Source organism: Arachis ipaensis, chromosome B2 (genome assembly GCF_059453495.1).
Source record: "Arachis ipaensis isolate K30076 ecotype BB chromosome B2, ASM5945349v1, whole genome shotgun sequence".
NCBI lineage: Eukaryota > Viridiplantae > Streptophyta > Magnoliopsida > Fabales > Fabaceae > Arachis > Arachis ipaensis.
In genome coordinates, this window is record NC_142437.1 from 66928657 (window position 1) to 66944335 (window position 15679).

At 38.8% G+C, this 15679-nt stretch overlaps 2 non-coding genes across 2 annotated transcripts; both read right to left on the minus strand.

Annotated features, from left to right (window-relative positions):
* Positions 1–213: 213 nt before the first annotated feature.
* LOC148574229 (small nucleolar RNA R71) lies at positions 214–320 on the minus strand. The gene has a single exon (XR_015906281.1). It is a non-coding gene; the product is annotated as a small nucleolar RNA R71 (small nucleolar RNA).
* Positions 321–7168: 6848 nt separating this feature from the next.
* Positions 7169–7276, minus strand: LOC148574230 (small nucleolar RNA R71). Its single transcript, XR_015905897.1, has one exon. It is a non-coding gene; the product is annotated as a small nucleolar RNA R71 (small nucleolar RNA).
* Between the last annotated feature and the right edge of the window lie 8403 nt (positions 7277–15679).

Consider the following 15679-nt stretch of genomic DNA (forward strand, 5'->3'; position numbering starts at 1 on the left):
CTCAATCAACATCTAACCACCTTCCTGAGAATATGTGACACAGTGAAGTCTAATGGTGTTCATCCTGACGCCTATAGACTGCTCTTATTTCCATTCTCACTCAAGGATAAGGCAGCCAAGTGACTGGAGTCTTTCCCAAAGGAGAGCTTGACAACTTGGGAAGATGTGGTGAACAAATTCTTAGCAAGATTTTACCCCCCTCAACGAATCAATAGGCTGAGAGCTGAGGTCCAAACTTTCAGGCAACAAGATGGTGAGACTCTATATGAAGCATGGGAGAGGTTTAAAGACCTGACAAGGAGGTGCCCACCAGATATGTTCAACGAATAGGTGCAGCTGCACATTTTCTATGAAGGCCTGTCATATGAATCAAAGAAGGCAGTAGACCATTCATCCGGAGGATCTTTGAACAAGAAGAAGACCATTGAGGAGGCCATAGATGTCATTGAAACTGTAGCAGAGAATGACTACTTCTATGCTTCCAAAAGAGGGAACACAAGAGGAGTAATGGAGCTAAATAATGTAGATGCTCTGCTGGCCCAAAACAAGCTCATTACCCAGCAGCTGGCTGACCTCACCAAGAAGATGGAGAGGAACCAAGTAGCAGCAATCGCCACTTCATCAACAACCCAAGAAGGAGTGAATGAAGAAGCAGAGGGTAGTCAGGAGCAAGCCAACTACATTGGGAATTCACCTAGGCAAAATCATGATCCATACTCCAAGACCTACAACCCTGGATGGAGGAATCACTCAAACTTTGGGTGGGGGAATCAACAAGACCAAAGCCTTGATCAAAGAGGCCCAAATCCCAACAATGCAGCTCACCAACATTTCACATCTAGGCCATATCAACACTCCGATAACAACACCTCTCCACATTCACATCAAAACCAAAATAACTTACCTCATCCTTACACCTCTAATCACGATCTACAAGCATTTGATGACAGACTCTCAAGGATTGAGTATCTACTTGAAGGCATAGGCAAAGAGATTCAAGACAGTAAAGCATTTCGAGAAGAAGTGATGTCTAATATGTAGAATCAGGATGCTGCCATCAAGAAACTTGAGACACTAATTGGCTACTTATTCAAGCAAATTCCCAGCCACAACCTTCGCAGTAATACTAACTCAACCAAAAGGGAGGAGTGTCAGGCTATCACCCTTCGGAGTGGGAAGAAACTGAAGGAAACCCCCCAGAAACCACAAGAAGAGGACTCAAATAAAGAGGAAGAAGAGCAGGATGAAGCTCGAGTTCCGACTTTGAGTTCACGAAAAGGGGAAGGAGTGCTGAAGCCAGACGTCCCAAGAGTCCCATACCCTCAGCAATTAAAGAAGAAGGGAGATGACAATTAGTTCTCGAGATTTTTGGAAATCTTCAAGAAACTGCAAATCAACATACCCTTTGCTGAAGCAATAGAACAAATGCCACTCTACGCCAAGTTCTTGAAGGAGCTTATGACTAAGAAGAGAAGCTAGAAGAACAACGAGACTGTGATACTAACCGAAGAATGTAGTGCTATCATTCAGCACAAACTGCCCTAGAAATTGAAGGATCCTGGGAGTTTTTAGATCCCTTGCATTATAGGGGAAATTACAGTGGAGAAAGCTTTTTGTGACTTAGGAGCCAGCATCAACTTGATGTCAGTAGCTATGATGAGGAAGATGAAGATAGAGGAGGCTAAACTAACAAAAATGGCCTTACAGTTGGCAGACAGATCGTTCAAGTTCCCTCATGGCATCGTAGAGGATTTGCTGGTGAAAGTGGGAGACTTCATATTCCCGGCAGACTTCGTAGTGCTGGACATGCAGGAGGAAGCCAAGACCTCCATTATCTTGGGAAGGCCATTCTTGGCCACTGCTGGAGCTGTCATTGATGTCCAAAAAGGTGATCTCACCCTGAGATTACACAATGAAAATATGACAATCAATGTGTTCAAGGCCATGAGTTACCCACAAGAACAACTGGGGGAATGTATGAGGTTGGACTCACTTGAAGAGGAGGTGCAGGAGAGTTTTGAAGAAGAAGAGTTTGAAGAACTCGAAGGAATAATAGAAGAAGAGTGTACAAAAAGTGAAGAGGTTGCAACAACAGAAATTGGCATACCAGGTGCACCAAAGGAAAAGAACGAAAAGTCAGAAGCACCTAAACTTGAACTCAAAGCACTGCCACCCACTCTCAAATATGCATACTTAGGAGAAAATGAAAATTACCCAGTGATCATAAGCTCATGCCTCAGCAAAGATCAAGAGGATGAACTGATCAAAGTACTGCGACAGCACAAGGATGCCATTGATTGGACACTTGCTGACCTGAAAGGGATAAGTTCGGCCATATGCATGCACAAGATACTGCTAGAAGATGATGCCAAACCATCCATTCAATCTCAAAGGAGGTTGAACCCAATCATGAAGGAAGTGGTACAGAAGGAAGTTATGAAGTTATGGCAAGGGGGGTAATTTACCCAATCTCAGACAGCCCCTGGGTTATCCCAGTGCATGTCGTCTCAAAAAAGGGAGGAATTACCGTGGTTCCCAATGAGAAGAACGAACTAATTCCTACAAGGACAGTCACAGGATGGCGGATGTGCATAGACTACAGGAAGCTCAACGAAGCTACACGAAAAGATCATTTCCCCCTTCCATTCATGGATCAGATGTTGGAAAGACTTGCAGGGCACGCATATTATTATTTTCTCGACGGTTATTCAGGATATAACCAAATAGTGGTTGATCCTAGAGATCAAGAGAAAACCTCATTCACTTGCCCATATGGAATTTTTGCCTACAGGCGCATGCCATTTGGGCTATGTAATATGCCTGCGACTTTCCAACGCTGCATGCTTTCTATCTTTTCAGATATGATAGAAAAATTCGTTGAAGTTTTTATGGATGATTTCTCGGTATTCAGAGATTCCTTCCCTAGTTGCCTACATCACCTCGCCTTGGTATTGAAAAGATGCCAAGAGACCAATTTAGTCTTGAACTGGGAGAAATGTCACTTTATGGTGACAGGAGGAATAGTCCTTGGTCACAAAGTTTCCAACCAAGGCATTGAGGTTGACAGAGCTAAAGTAGAACTTATTGAAAAACTGCCTCCACCCAGTGATGTCAGGGCAATTAGGAGCTTTTTAGGGCATGCTGGTTTTTACAGAAGGTTTATTAAAAATTTTTCAAAGATAGCTGATGAGCGGATAATTTATACGCTTTTTGGCATTGTTTTTAGTATGTTTTTAGTAGGATCTAGTTACTTTTATGGATGTTTTCATTAGTTTTTATGTTAAATTCACATTTCTGGACTTTACTATGAGTTTGTGTGTTTTTCTGTGATTTCAGGTATTTTCTGGCTGAAATTAAGGGACTTGAGCAAAAATCAGATTCAGAGGTTGAAGAAGGACTGCTGATGCTGTTGGATTCTGACCTCCCTGCACTCAAAGTGGATTTTCTGGAGCTATAGAACTCGAAATGGCGCGCTTCTAATTGTGTTGGAAAGTAGACATCCAGGGCTTTCCAGAAAAAATATAATAGTCCATACTTTGCTCGAGGATAGATGACGTAAACGGGCGTTCAACGCCAGCTCTCTGCCCAATTCTGGAGTTCAGCGCCAGAAATGGATCAAGAACCAGAGTTGAACGCCAGAAATGGATCAAAACCTGGCGTTCAACTCCACAAATGGCCTCTGCACGTGAAAAGTTAAAGCTCAGCCCAAGCACACACCAAGTGGGCCCCGGAAGTGGATTTATGCATCAATTACTTACTTATGTAAACCCTAGTAGCTAGTCTATTATAAATAGGACCTTTTACTATTGTATTAGATATCTTTTGATTCTGGATTGTATCTTTTGATCATATTCAGATCTCTAGACCTCCATGGGAGGCTGGCCATTCGGCCATGCTTACCCTCTATTCACTTATGTAATTTTAACGGTAGAGTTTCTGCACTCCATAGATTAAGGTGTGGAGCTCTGCTGTTCCTCAAAGATTAATGCAAAGTACTACTGTTTTCTATTCAATTCATCTTATTTTGCTTCTAAGATATTCATTCGTATTTCAACCTGAATGTGATGAACGTGACAATCATCATCATTCCCCATGAACGCGTGCCTGACAACCACTTCCGTTCTACTTTCGATTGAATGAGTGTCTCTTAGATCTCTTAATCAGAATCTTCGTGGTGTAAGCTAGAATGATGGCGGCATTCAAGAGAATCCGGAAAGTCTAAACCTTGTCTGTGGTATTCCGAGTAGGATTCAATGATTGAATGACTGTGACGAGCTTCAAACTTGCGATTGCTGGGCGTTAGTGACAGACGCAAAAGGAGGGTGAATCCTATTCCAGCATGATCGAGAACCGACAGATGAATAGCCGTGCCGTGACAGGGTGCGTTGACCATTTTCACTGAGAGGAAGGGATGTAGCCACTGACAACGGTGATGCCCTTGCATAAAGCCAGCCATGGAAAGGAGTAAGACTGATTGGATGAAGATAGCAGGAAAGCAGAGGCTCAGAGGAACGGAAGCATCTCTATTCACTTATCTAAAATTCTCACCAATGATTTACATAAGTATTTCTATCCCTATTTTATTAATTATTTTTGAAAACCCCATTACTATTTTATATCCGCCTGACTGAGATTTACAAGGTGACCATAGCTTGCTTCATACCAACAATCTCCGTGGGATTCGACCCTTACTCACGTAAGGTATTACTTGGACGACCCAGTGCACTTGCTGGTTAGTTGTGCGAAGTTGTGAACCATGGTATTGGCATCGCGTTTTAGGTGCCATTGCCAGGGAAAGAAAGAGCAATGAATTTTACATAATCAAAGTGTAATCACAATTTCTGCGCACCAAGTTTTTGGCGCCGTTGCCGGGGATTGTTCGAGTGTGGACAACTGACGGTTCATCTTGTTGCTCAGATTAGGTAATTTTCTTTTTGTTTTATTTTCAAAAATTTTTCAAAAACCTTTCAAAACTTTCTCATCTGTTTTCGAAAAAAAAAATAATAATAAAAATGTTTTCAAAAATATATTTTCAGAATTTTTAAGAATGAATTCTAGTGTTTCATGAAGCATGTTGAAGCCTGGCTGGCTGTAAAGCCATGCCTCAATTATTTTGGACTCAAGAGAAGAGCTTCTTTATCTTTCTTTGCGAATTGGCTGCTGAATGTAAAGTTCTGCTAAAGCTTGATTGGCTATTAAGCCATGTCTAACCCTCAGATTGGAGCTTTAGACTAACATGGTAAGATTCCTGGAATTCATATTAAAAATTTTGGAATCCTTATTTTTCTTTTTCAAAATGATTTTCGAAAAAATTAAAAGAAAATACAAAAAAAATCATGAAATCATAAAAATAAAAAATATTTCATGTTTCTTGTTTGAGTCTTGAGTCAAGTTGAAAGTTTGGTGTCAATTGCATATTCATCTTGCATTTTTCGAAAAAATTCATGCATTCATAGTGTTCTTCATGATCTTCAAGTTGTTCTTGGTAAGTCTCCTTGTTTGATCTTGATGTTTTCATGTTTTGTGTCTTTTCTTGTTTTTCATATGCATTCTTGAATTCTTAATGTCTAAGCATTAAAGAATTCTAAGTATGGTGTCTTACATATTTTCTTTGCATTAAAAAAATTTTTCAAAAATGTGTTCTTGATGTTCATCATGATCTTCATAGTGTTCTTGGTGTTCATCTTAACATTCATAGCATTCTTGCATGCATTCATTGTTTTGATCTAAAAAATTCATGCATTGCATAATTTTCATGTTTTTCTCTCTCATCATAAAAAAAATTTCAAAAATAAAAAAAATATCTTTCCCTTTTCTCTCATCAAATTCGAAAATTTGGATTGACCTTTTCAAAAATTTTTAAAATCAAGTTGTTTCTTATGAGTCAAATCAAATTTTCAATTTGAAAATCTTATCTTTTTCAAAATCTTTTTCAAAAATCAAATCTTTTTCAAAAATCTTTTTCTTATTTTTATATCAAATTTTCGAAAATAACAATAACAATTAGTATTTTGATTCAAAAATTTCAAGTTTGTTACTTGCTTGTTAAGAAAGATTCAAACTTTAAGTTTTAGAATCATATCTTGTGATTTCTTGTGAATCAAGTCATTAATTTTATTTTTAAAAAAATCAAATCTTTTTCAAAATTAATTTCTATCATATCTTTTCAAAAATATCTTCTTATCTCACCTTTTCCAAAAATTTTATTTCAAAATTTGTTTTAACTAACTAACTAACTTTTTGTTTGTTTCTTATCCTTTTCAAAACTACCTAACTAACTTTCTCTCTCTCTAATTTTCGAAAATATCTCCCTCTTTTTCAAAATTTCTTTTTAATTAAACTAATTATTTTATTTTTTTATTTGAACTTTCGAAAAACTATTAACCCTTTTCAAAACTATTTTCAAAAATCACTAACTCTTTTTCAAAAATTATTTTCGAAAATTCCCTTTCTCTCTCATCTCCCTCTATTTATTTATTCATCTACTAACACTTCATCTCACCCAAATTCGAACCCTCTCTTCCATCTGTGTTCGAATTTCTTCTTCTTCTTTTCTTCTAACTCACACTGGGACCTCTATACTGTGGTAAAAAGGAACCCTATTATTATTATTTTTCTGTTCTCTTTTTTTCATATGAGCAGGAGCAAGGACAAGAACATTCTTGTGGAAGCAGATCCAGAACCTGAAAGGACTCTGAAAAGGAAACTAAGAGAAGCTAAAATACAACAATCCAGAGATAACCTTTCAGAAATTTTCGAACAGGAAGAGGAGATGGCAGCCGAAAATAATAATAATGCAAGGAGAATGTTTGGTGACTTTACTGCACCTAATTCCAATTTACATGGAAGAAGCATCTCCATCCCTACCATTGGAGCAAACAATTTTGAGCTGAAACCTCAGCTAGTTTCTCTGATGCAGTAGAACTGCAAGTTTCATGGACTTCCATCTGAAGATCCTTTTCAGTTCTTAACTGAATTCTTGCAGATCTGTGATACTGTTAAGACTAATGGAGTAGATCCTGAAGTCTACAGGCTCATGCTTTTCTCATTTGCTGTAAGAGACAGAGCTAGAATCTAGTTGGACTCCCAAGCCAGAGACAGCCTAAACTCTTGGGATAAGCTGGTCACGGCTTTCTTAGCCAAGTTCTTTCCTCCTCAAAAGCTGAGAAAGCTTAGAGTGGATGTTCAAACCTTTAGACAGAAAGAAGGTGAATCCCTCTATGAAGCTTGGGAAAGATACAAGCAGCTAACCAAAAAGTGTCCTTCTGACATGCTTTCAGAATGGACCATCCTGGATATATTCTATGATGGTGTATCTGAGTTATCAAAGATGTCATTGGATACTTCTGCAGGTGGATCCATTCACCTAAAGAAAACGCCTGCAGAAGCTCAAGAACTCATTGACATGGTTGCTAATAACCAGTTTATGTACACTTCTGAGAGGAATCCTGTGAGTAATGGGACGCCTATGAAGAAGGGAGTTCTTGAAGTTGATACTCTGAATGCCATATTGGCTCAGAATAAAATATTGACTAAGCAAGTCAATATGATCTCTCAGAGTCTGAATGGAATGCAAGCTGCATCCAACAGTACTCAAGAGGCATCTTCTGAAGAAGAGGCCTATGATCCTGAGAACCCTGCAATAGCAGAGGTAAATTACATGGGTGAACCATATGGAAACACCTATAATCCATCATGGAGAAATCACCCAAATCTCTCATGGAAGGATCAAAAGCCTCAACAAGGCTTTAATAATGGTGGAAGAAACAGGTTTAGCAATAGCAAGCCTTTTCCATCATCCACTCAGCAACAGACAGAGAATTCTGAGCAGAATCCATCTACCTTATCAAATTTAGTCTCTGATCTATCTAAGTCCACTGTGAGTTTCATGAATGAAACAAGGTCTTCCATTAGAAATTTGGAAGCACAAGTGGGCCAGCTGAGTAAAAGGATCACTAAAATCCCTCCTAGTACTCTCCCAAGCAATACAGAAGAGAATCCAAAAGGAGAGTGCAAGGCCATTGAATTAATTACCATGGCCGAACCCAAAGAGGGAGAGGAGGACGTGAATCCCAAGGAGGAAGACCTCCTGGGATGTCCAGTGATCAATAAGGAGCTTCCCTCTGAGGAACCTAAGGAATCTGAGACTCACCTAGAGACCATAGAGATTCCATTAAACCTCCTTATGCCATTCATGAGCTCTGATGAGTATTCCTCTTCTGAAGAGAATGAGGATGTTACTGAAGAGCAAGCTGCCAAGTTTCTTGGTGCAATCATGAAGCTGAATGCCAAATTATTTGGTAATGAGACTTGGGAAGATGAACCTCCCTTATTCACTAATGAACTAAGTGATCTGGATCAACTGACATTGCCTCAGAAGAAATAGGATCCTGGAAAGTTCTTAATACCTTGCACCATAGGCACCATGATCTTTAAAGCTTTGTGTGACCTGGGTTCAGGTGTAAACCTCATGCCCCTCTCTGTAATAGAGAAACTGAGAATCTATGGGGTGCAAGCTGCTAAAATCTCATTAGAGATGGCAGACAATTCAAGAAAACAGGCTTATGGACAGGTAGAGGACGTGTTAGTAAAGGTTGAAGGCCTTTACATCCCTGCTGATTTCATAGTCCTGGATACTGGAAAGGAAGAGGATGAATCCATCATCCTAGGAAGACCTTTCCTAGCCACAGCAAGAGCTGTGATTGATGTGGATAGAGGAGAACTAGTCCTTCAATTGAATGAGGACAACCTTGTGTTTGCAACTCAAGGATCTCTCTCTGCATCCATGGAGAGGAAGCATAAAAAGCTTCTCTCAAAGCAGAGTCAACCAAAGCCCCCACAGTCAAACTCTAAGTTTGGTGTTGGGAGGCCACAACCAAACTCTAAGTTTGGTTTAGGGTCTTCAAGTGGTCCTCCTCCATAAGAACAATTGTTTTGAACCAAGGTGATGAGTTGTGGCTTTAGTTCAAAATTATTTGCATTAACATTTGGGGTAAGAATGCTACTCCCACAATGTCTAGGATCTGCACTTGTGTAGGAAGCCAAAACTCTTCTCTGTGGTGGATTATTGTTGTTATTGGTTGCTCCTTCAGCCCCATTTGGTGGGTGTGTTAAGTGTTCCTCCATATCTTGGAATTCTTCTTCTGAATCCTCTTCTCCAATAATGTTTTTCCCTCTTTCAGCTCTTCTTAATCTTCTGAGGGTTCTTTCGTCTTGTTCACAAAAAGTGGGTGTAATTCTCCTTGTACCTGACATACAACCAAAGCATAAAAATCACAACACCAGAAAGCAACAACACTTCAATCCATGGCTGAAGTGAAATGTTAATTGGTTTAAGCAAAATTTCGAACAGTTAGTGGGTTAGTCAAAATTAAAGAAACAGAAAATAAAAAAAATGCTTGATCTAGATCTTCACTTCACATAATCATTGTCAATCTAATCAATCCCCGGCAACGGCGCCAAAAACTTGATGTGTGTGGAAAACGATCCAACACAAAACTCACCGGCAAGTGGACCGGGTCGCATCAAGTAATAATAACTCACATGAGTGAGGTCGATCCCACAGGGATTGAAGGATTGAGCAATTTTAGTTTAGTGATTGATTTAGTCAAGCGAATCAAGATTTGGTTGAGTGATTTGTGATTTTCAGAAGCTAAATTGCTTGAAATGTAAAAGGGGAAGGGTAAATTGCAGTAAATGAAAGAGCAGGAAAGTAAAGGAGTTGAATCTTAAAGTGCAAGTAAAGTAAATTGCAGAAACTTAGATTGCAAGAAATGTAAATGACTGAATCTTAAAGTGCAAGAAATGTAAATTGCTTGAATTGTAAAAGGGATTGGGAGTTGGAATTGCAGAAATTAAACAAGCAGAATTAAATTGCATCAAACAGCAAAGTAAAAGATGAATTAAATTGGAATGGATCTCAAACAGAAGAGTAAAAGTGCTTTGAGAATTATAAAGACAGAAAGGCAGTGCTTAATTTGCAGCAAAGTAAAAGAGGTTGAAGATCTCAGGGTGGAAGAGACTAGATAACAAGTCTAGATCTCAAATCCTTCCTTGATCCAACAAGAACAATTGCAAAAGAAGTAAAGAAAAGTAAATTGCAGAATGAGTGAAAGAAGAAGCAATGAACAGAAAGTAAAATTCAATTATGCAGAAAATTAAAGGAGAGATCTCAAGGTGAGATTGAAACAGAAGTTCTTCAATTCTCTACCCAAGATCCAAAGCAAGAAAAATAAAAGAGTGCTCAAGCAAGAACCAAGAAGAAGAGAGAGCAATTCCCCTTCCAAGTTCTCAGAGAATTCAAAGTAAAAACTCAAAAATGAAAAATGACAATTAAAAGGAAAATTCAAAGTAAAATCTAGCTCCCTAATTTACATCAAACTAACTCCTATTTATACACTTTCTATTCTTGGATTTTGGAATTTGGGTGGGCTTTTGATTTGGTGAAGAAATGAATTAAATTGGATTTTTAATCCAATTCCTAGCCCAATTTGCACCTCCAGGGGAAAGCTCAGTTGGAAAATCCAACTTAGCTTTCAAGCATGCTCCATCCGTGTCAAGTGTGGTGTGCAAGGCTTCCTTGGTGCGCCAAAGTGTGAAAGTTCAATGCTCAGTTGGAAAAACCAACTGAGCTTTCCTTGTGTTGAGCTTTGTTGCGCCAATTTGGTGCTGCCCGTGTCATGATGCGCATGGTTTCCTTCTTGGTGCGCCAAAATGTGGGGAAGGATGGGAGAAGCAATGCTAAGTTGGAATTTCCAACTTAGCTTCCCTTGTAGCGCCTTTGCTTGTGGCCTCAAGGTCCCAGGTTCAACACTTGGTGGAGGAAGTGGAGGAAATCTTTGGAGCTAATTTCCTTGGATGAGTGGGCACTCCTCCTTAAGTTTCCAAGAATACCCAAGTTCGAAACTTGGAGGAAGCAATAAAGCTATTTTCCTTGTATTTCCTTGCAAGCTTGGTGGCACTCCTTCCTTATGTTTCAAAGAATACCCAAGTTCAAGTCCTGGAGGAAGCATTCTAGCTATTTATTCTCAAATTCCCTTGCAAGGAGTAGCGTGTGGTTCCAAGTTCGAACCATGGAGGATGCATGTTGGCTATTTCTTCTTGAATTCTTTTGTGAGGAACGTTCCTTGCCTTCTCCTTGGTCCTTGGTTCGAATCTTGGTGGCTTCACTCATGGAATTTCATCTTGAATTAATTTGAAGAGGTCCCCGATAAAGTTAACTTAGTTAACTTAGCTTTGCACCCATTCCTTGCTTTCTTTAGTGCTAAGTTAACTATTTTAACTTAGCTTTGTAGCTTCCTTCTCCTTCCATCCCTTGTGAAGCTCAGTTAGCTTTTTCAACTTAGCTTTCCTTTCTTCCTCAATGTGGTTATGCTTTTCCTTCCCTTTGCCACGCTTTCTCTTCCCTTTGGACACGCTTCTTGCTTCCTTGGGCACATTTTCTTTCCTTTGGGCACACTTCTTGTGCCACGCTTTTCTTCTTTTCTTCTTTCTTCACCTACAATTAACCAAATCAACCAATCAAAGTATCACTAAATTCACAAGGTTTATAAATCATTAAAATTCAATTAAATTTGGCTTCAACTTCATGATTTAGCATCAATTACATGGTGGTTGTTTGATTCAAAGAAGTCATGCATTTTCATTCCAAATCACTTACTTAGAGTGCAAGAAGGTGCATAAAACCTAATAAAAACTAAGAAAAATGCTAGTGAAACTAGGCTAAGATGACATGTCATCACAACACCAAACTTAAAACTTGCTTGTCCCCAAGCAAGCACTTAAACATAAGAGAAGATAGAATGAAGTAGATAAGCATGCATGTCCTTATTAGGCAAATAGTTGAATTTTGTTTATGGGGTTTTATGCAGGTCAACAATAGCTCATTTATTACTTGCTGTCAAAATAACCATGCTTCCTTAAGGGTTCACCAAGGTTGCTGCTATGATTCCTTACCCTTTTGCTTAGTCCCCTTGTTAGCTTTTTCTGCTTTCTTTTGCATTTCAGAGCTTATTATCTATTAGAGGCTTGGTGTCAAATGTTGCAGTGGCCTTTGGCTTATTTTCTCTCAACATTTTTTTCACCACAGACACATGGCTCACCTTTTTCTTCCTAGGATCATTGATGCCCAGCATCTCTTTGGATTACTAAATGTTTTGTAGCTAGATTGCTCTTTATTGTGGACTTTCAGTTGACAATCCCAAATCAGTTGATCTAAGTTGCCAAGTTTTAAGATACTCCTTAGAACCTACTTGTCCAAGCATATCCTAGTACATAAACACCACAGGCATATGTCCTAGGGTCCAAGCTATTGGTGTCTAGCCTTATTGTTTGTTTCTTTGCCAACTTTTGGCTTTTCTTCTTTCTTTTTCTTTCTGTTTTGGTTTATTTTCAAGGGGCTTTCATTATTTTGAAGGATCATAGCAGCAAACTAGCTTAAGCTTTAAGAAACAAGTCATTCTGCAACATTTATTCCATGAGCTAATAATTGAATCAAACACACACCACCACTAACTTCATTCTAACTTTTGCAACATTGAACAATTACTTTTCTAAATCAAACATCTTTCTTTTATTCAAACAGCAAGGGAGACAAGACAAGGTATTCCAGTTAATGAGTGATGACAATTATTATGCAGATGACTTTCAAGCAAAAATTATGCAGATAGCTTTCTTTAACATGTACTTCCACTTGCAACTAAATAATCATTCCATCCAGACATAAAAGATTCTCTGAATTAATTCATTACATAACAATAAGGATCAAGAATAGATACAACCTGTTGAGTTGCAGTTTTCCATTATTACTTCAAATTGCTCCTTTTGAGTTGTATTTCAGGTGTTCTTTTAATTTGTTGGCTATTTTTCTGCTTGCTCCTCAAATGTTGCTTGCTGTTCAACCCTTTTAGGTGTTGGTAAATCTGCAAAGCTTGTATGTGTGTGGCTCTCGAACTTACTTTGGTGTGTGAACACCAAACTTAGTCCCTTGCCAATATTTCTCATGCAACAATTTTTATGTGAACTTCTTTTTTTTTTTTTTTTTTTCAAAAGGAATAAACTAATGATTTGGAAACAGCAAACTAGTTAACTAGTTTATCTAAGTGCTCAAAGCTAGCATTATGTAGGGGTGAGAATATGTTTTATGATGATATTTTAGTGGAACACCAAACTTAAAATCCTTCATTCTCCCTTATATTGCTTTGGTGTGCAACACCAAACTTAGCTTTTTGCAATATAGATAAGGCTAATTAACCTCTTTATTGAAATAACTATGAAAAGAAACTACCTCAGGTTGGGTTGCCTCCCAACAAGCGCTCTTTTATTGTCACTAGCTTGACATTCTCTGTGTTTGTTCAGTTCAGGTATTGAACTTCCTTTTCCTTGTCCCATTGTCCTCCTAAATAAGGCTTTGCTCTATGTCCATTTGCTGTGAAGTGGCTTTGTGTGGCTTCATCTAGCAACTCAAGACTTCCATAGGGAAAGACTTTTGTTACTAGATACGGACCTGTCCATTTGGACTTGAGCTTTCCAGGGAAGATCTTGAGCCTTGAGTTATACAGGAGCACTTGCTGTCCTTGCTTGAATTCTTTCTTTGAGATTTTTTTGTCATGCCACCTCTTAGCTCTCTCCTTGTATATCTTAGCATTCTCATAAGCTTCTAGTCTAAACTCATCCAACTCATTTAGTTGTAGCAGCCTCTTTTCTCCTGCTGCTTGAGAATCAAGGTTGAGAAGTTTAGTGGCCCAAAAAGCTTTATGTTCAAGCTCTACAGGGAGGTGACAAGATTTTCCATATAATAGCTGAAATGGGGACTTCCCAATGGGGGTTTTGAAAGCTGTCCTGTGTGCCCAAAGTGCATCTTCTAACTTCCTGGCCCAATCTTTCCTTGTGCTTCCCACTGTTTTTTCTAAAATTCTCTTCAGCTCTCTATTTGCTAATTCAGCCTGGCCATTAGTCTGAGGATGGTATGGTGTGGCTACTTTATGGATTACTCCATATTTGTGGAGGAGTTTCTCCATTTGCTTGTTGCAGAAATGACCACCACCATCACTGACAAGACCCTTGGGAACTCCATATCTAGTGAAGATATGTTTCTTAAGGAATTGAAGGACAATTTGTGCATCACAAGTGGTTGTGGCTATGGCTTCCACCCATTTTGAGACATACTCTACTGCTACCAAGATGTATCTGAAAGAATAAGAAGGGGGAAAAGGTCCCATGAAATCAATGCCCCATAGATCAAATAGCTCAACTTCCAGGATGAAATTTTGAGGCATCTCATTCCTTTTTGTCAATCCTCCAGCTCTTTGGCATTCATTGCATTGATGAACAAACTCTCTGGCATCCTTGAAGATAGTTGGCCAATAGAAACCGCTTTGCAACACCTTTGCAGCTGTTCTCTCTGGTCCAAAATGTCCACCATATGCTGAACCATGACAATGCCACAATATGTCCCTCATTTCATTTTCATGGACACATTTCCTAATCATTCCATCAGAGCACCTTTTGAATAAAAAGGGTTCATCCCACAAGAACTTCTTTGCTTCATTGATCAGCTTCTTCACTTGTTGCTTAGAGTATTCTTGAGGTATCTTCCTTCCCACTTTGTAGTTTGCTATGTCAGCAAACCAGGGTGTTTGTTGAACTTGGAACAGGTGCTCATCTGGGAAGTTCTCATTTACTTGTTGTGGTCTATCTTGACAGGCTTCTTGTGGTACTCTTGATAGATGATCTGCCACTTGATTTTCACTTCCCTTTCTATCTCTTACTTCAATATCAAACTCTTGAAGTAGCAGCACCCACCTAATAAGCCTTGGCTTTGAATCCTGTTTAGACATTAGATACTTGAGTGCAGCATGGTCAGTGTACACTATAACTTTGGAGCCAATCAAGTACTGTCTAAACTTATCAAATGCATAAACAATCGCCAAAAGTTCTTTCTCAGTGGTTGTATAATTTTTCTGTGTTTCATTTAACACTTTGCTGGCATAATATATGACATGATGAAACTTATCTTTCTTTTGTCCCAGCACAGCACCAATAGCAAGATCACTTGCATCACACATAAGTTCAAAAGGTAAGTTCCAATCAGGAGGTGTGATGATTGGTGCTGTGATGAGTTTTCTTTTTAAGGTTTCAAAGGCATGCTTACAGTTGTCATCAAAGATGAAAGGGTTGTCAATCACTAGCAAATTGCTCAATGGCTTTGCTATTTTTGAGAAATCTTTGATGAACCTTCTGTAGAAACCAGCATGCCCAAGAAAACTCCTTACTGCTTTCACATTAACGGGTATACGAAGTTTTTCAATAATTTCTATTTTAGCTTTATCAACTTCTATACCTCTGCATGACACCTTATGCCCAAGAACTATCCCTTCAGGAACCATGAAATGGCATTTTTCCCAGTTTAAGATCAAGTTAGTTTCTTGGCATCTTTTCAAAACAAGAGTTAAATGATGCAAACAGGTGTTAAATGAATTTCCAAAAACAGAAAAATCATCCATGAAGACTTCTAAAAATTTTTCAACCATATCTGAGAAAATGGAAAGCATACACTTCTGAAATGTGGATGGGGCGTTGCACAGCCCAAAGGGCATCCTCCGGTATGCAAAAACTCCAAATGGACATGTGAAGGCAGTTTTCTCTTGATCTTTAGGGTCCACCACGATTTGATTGTAAC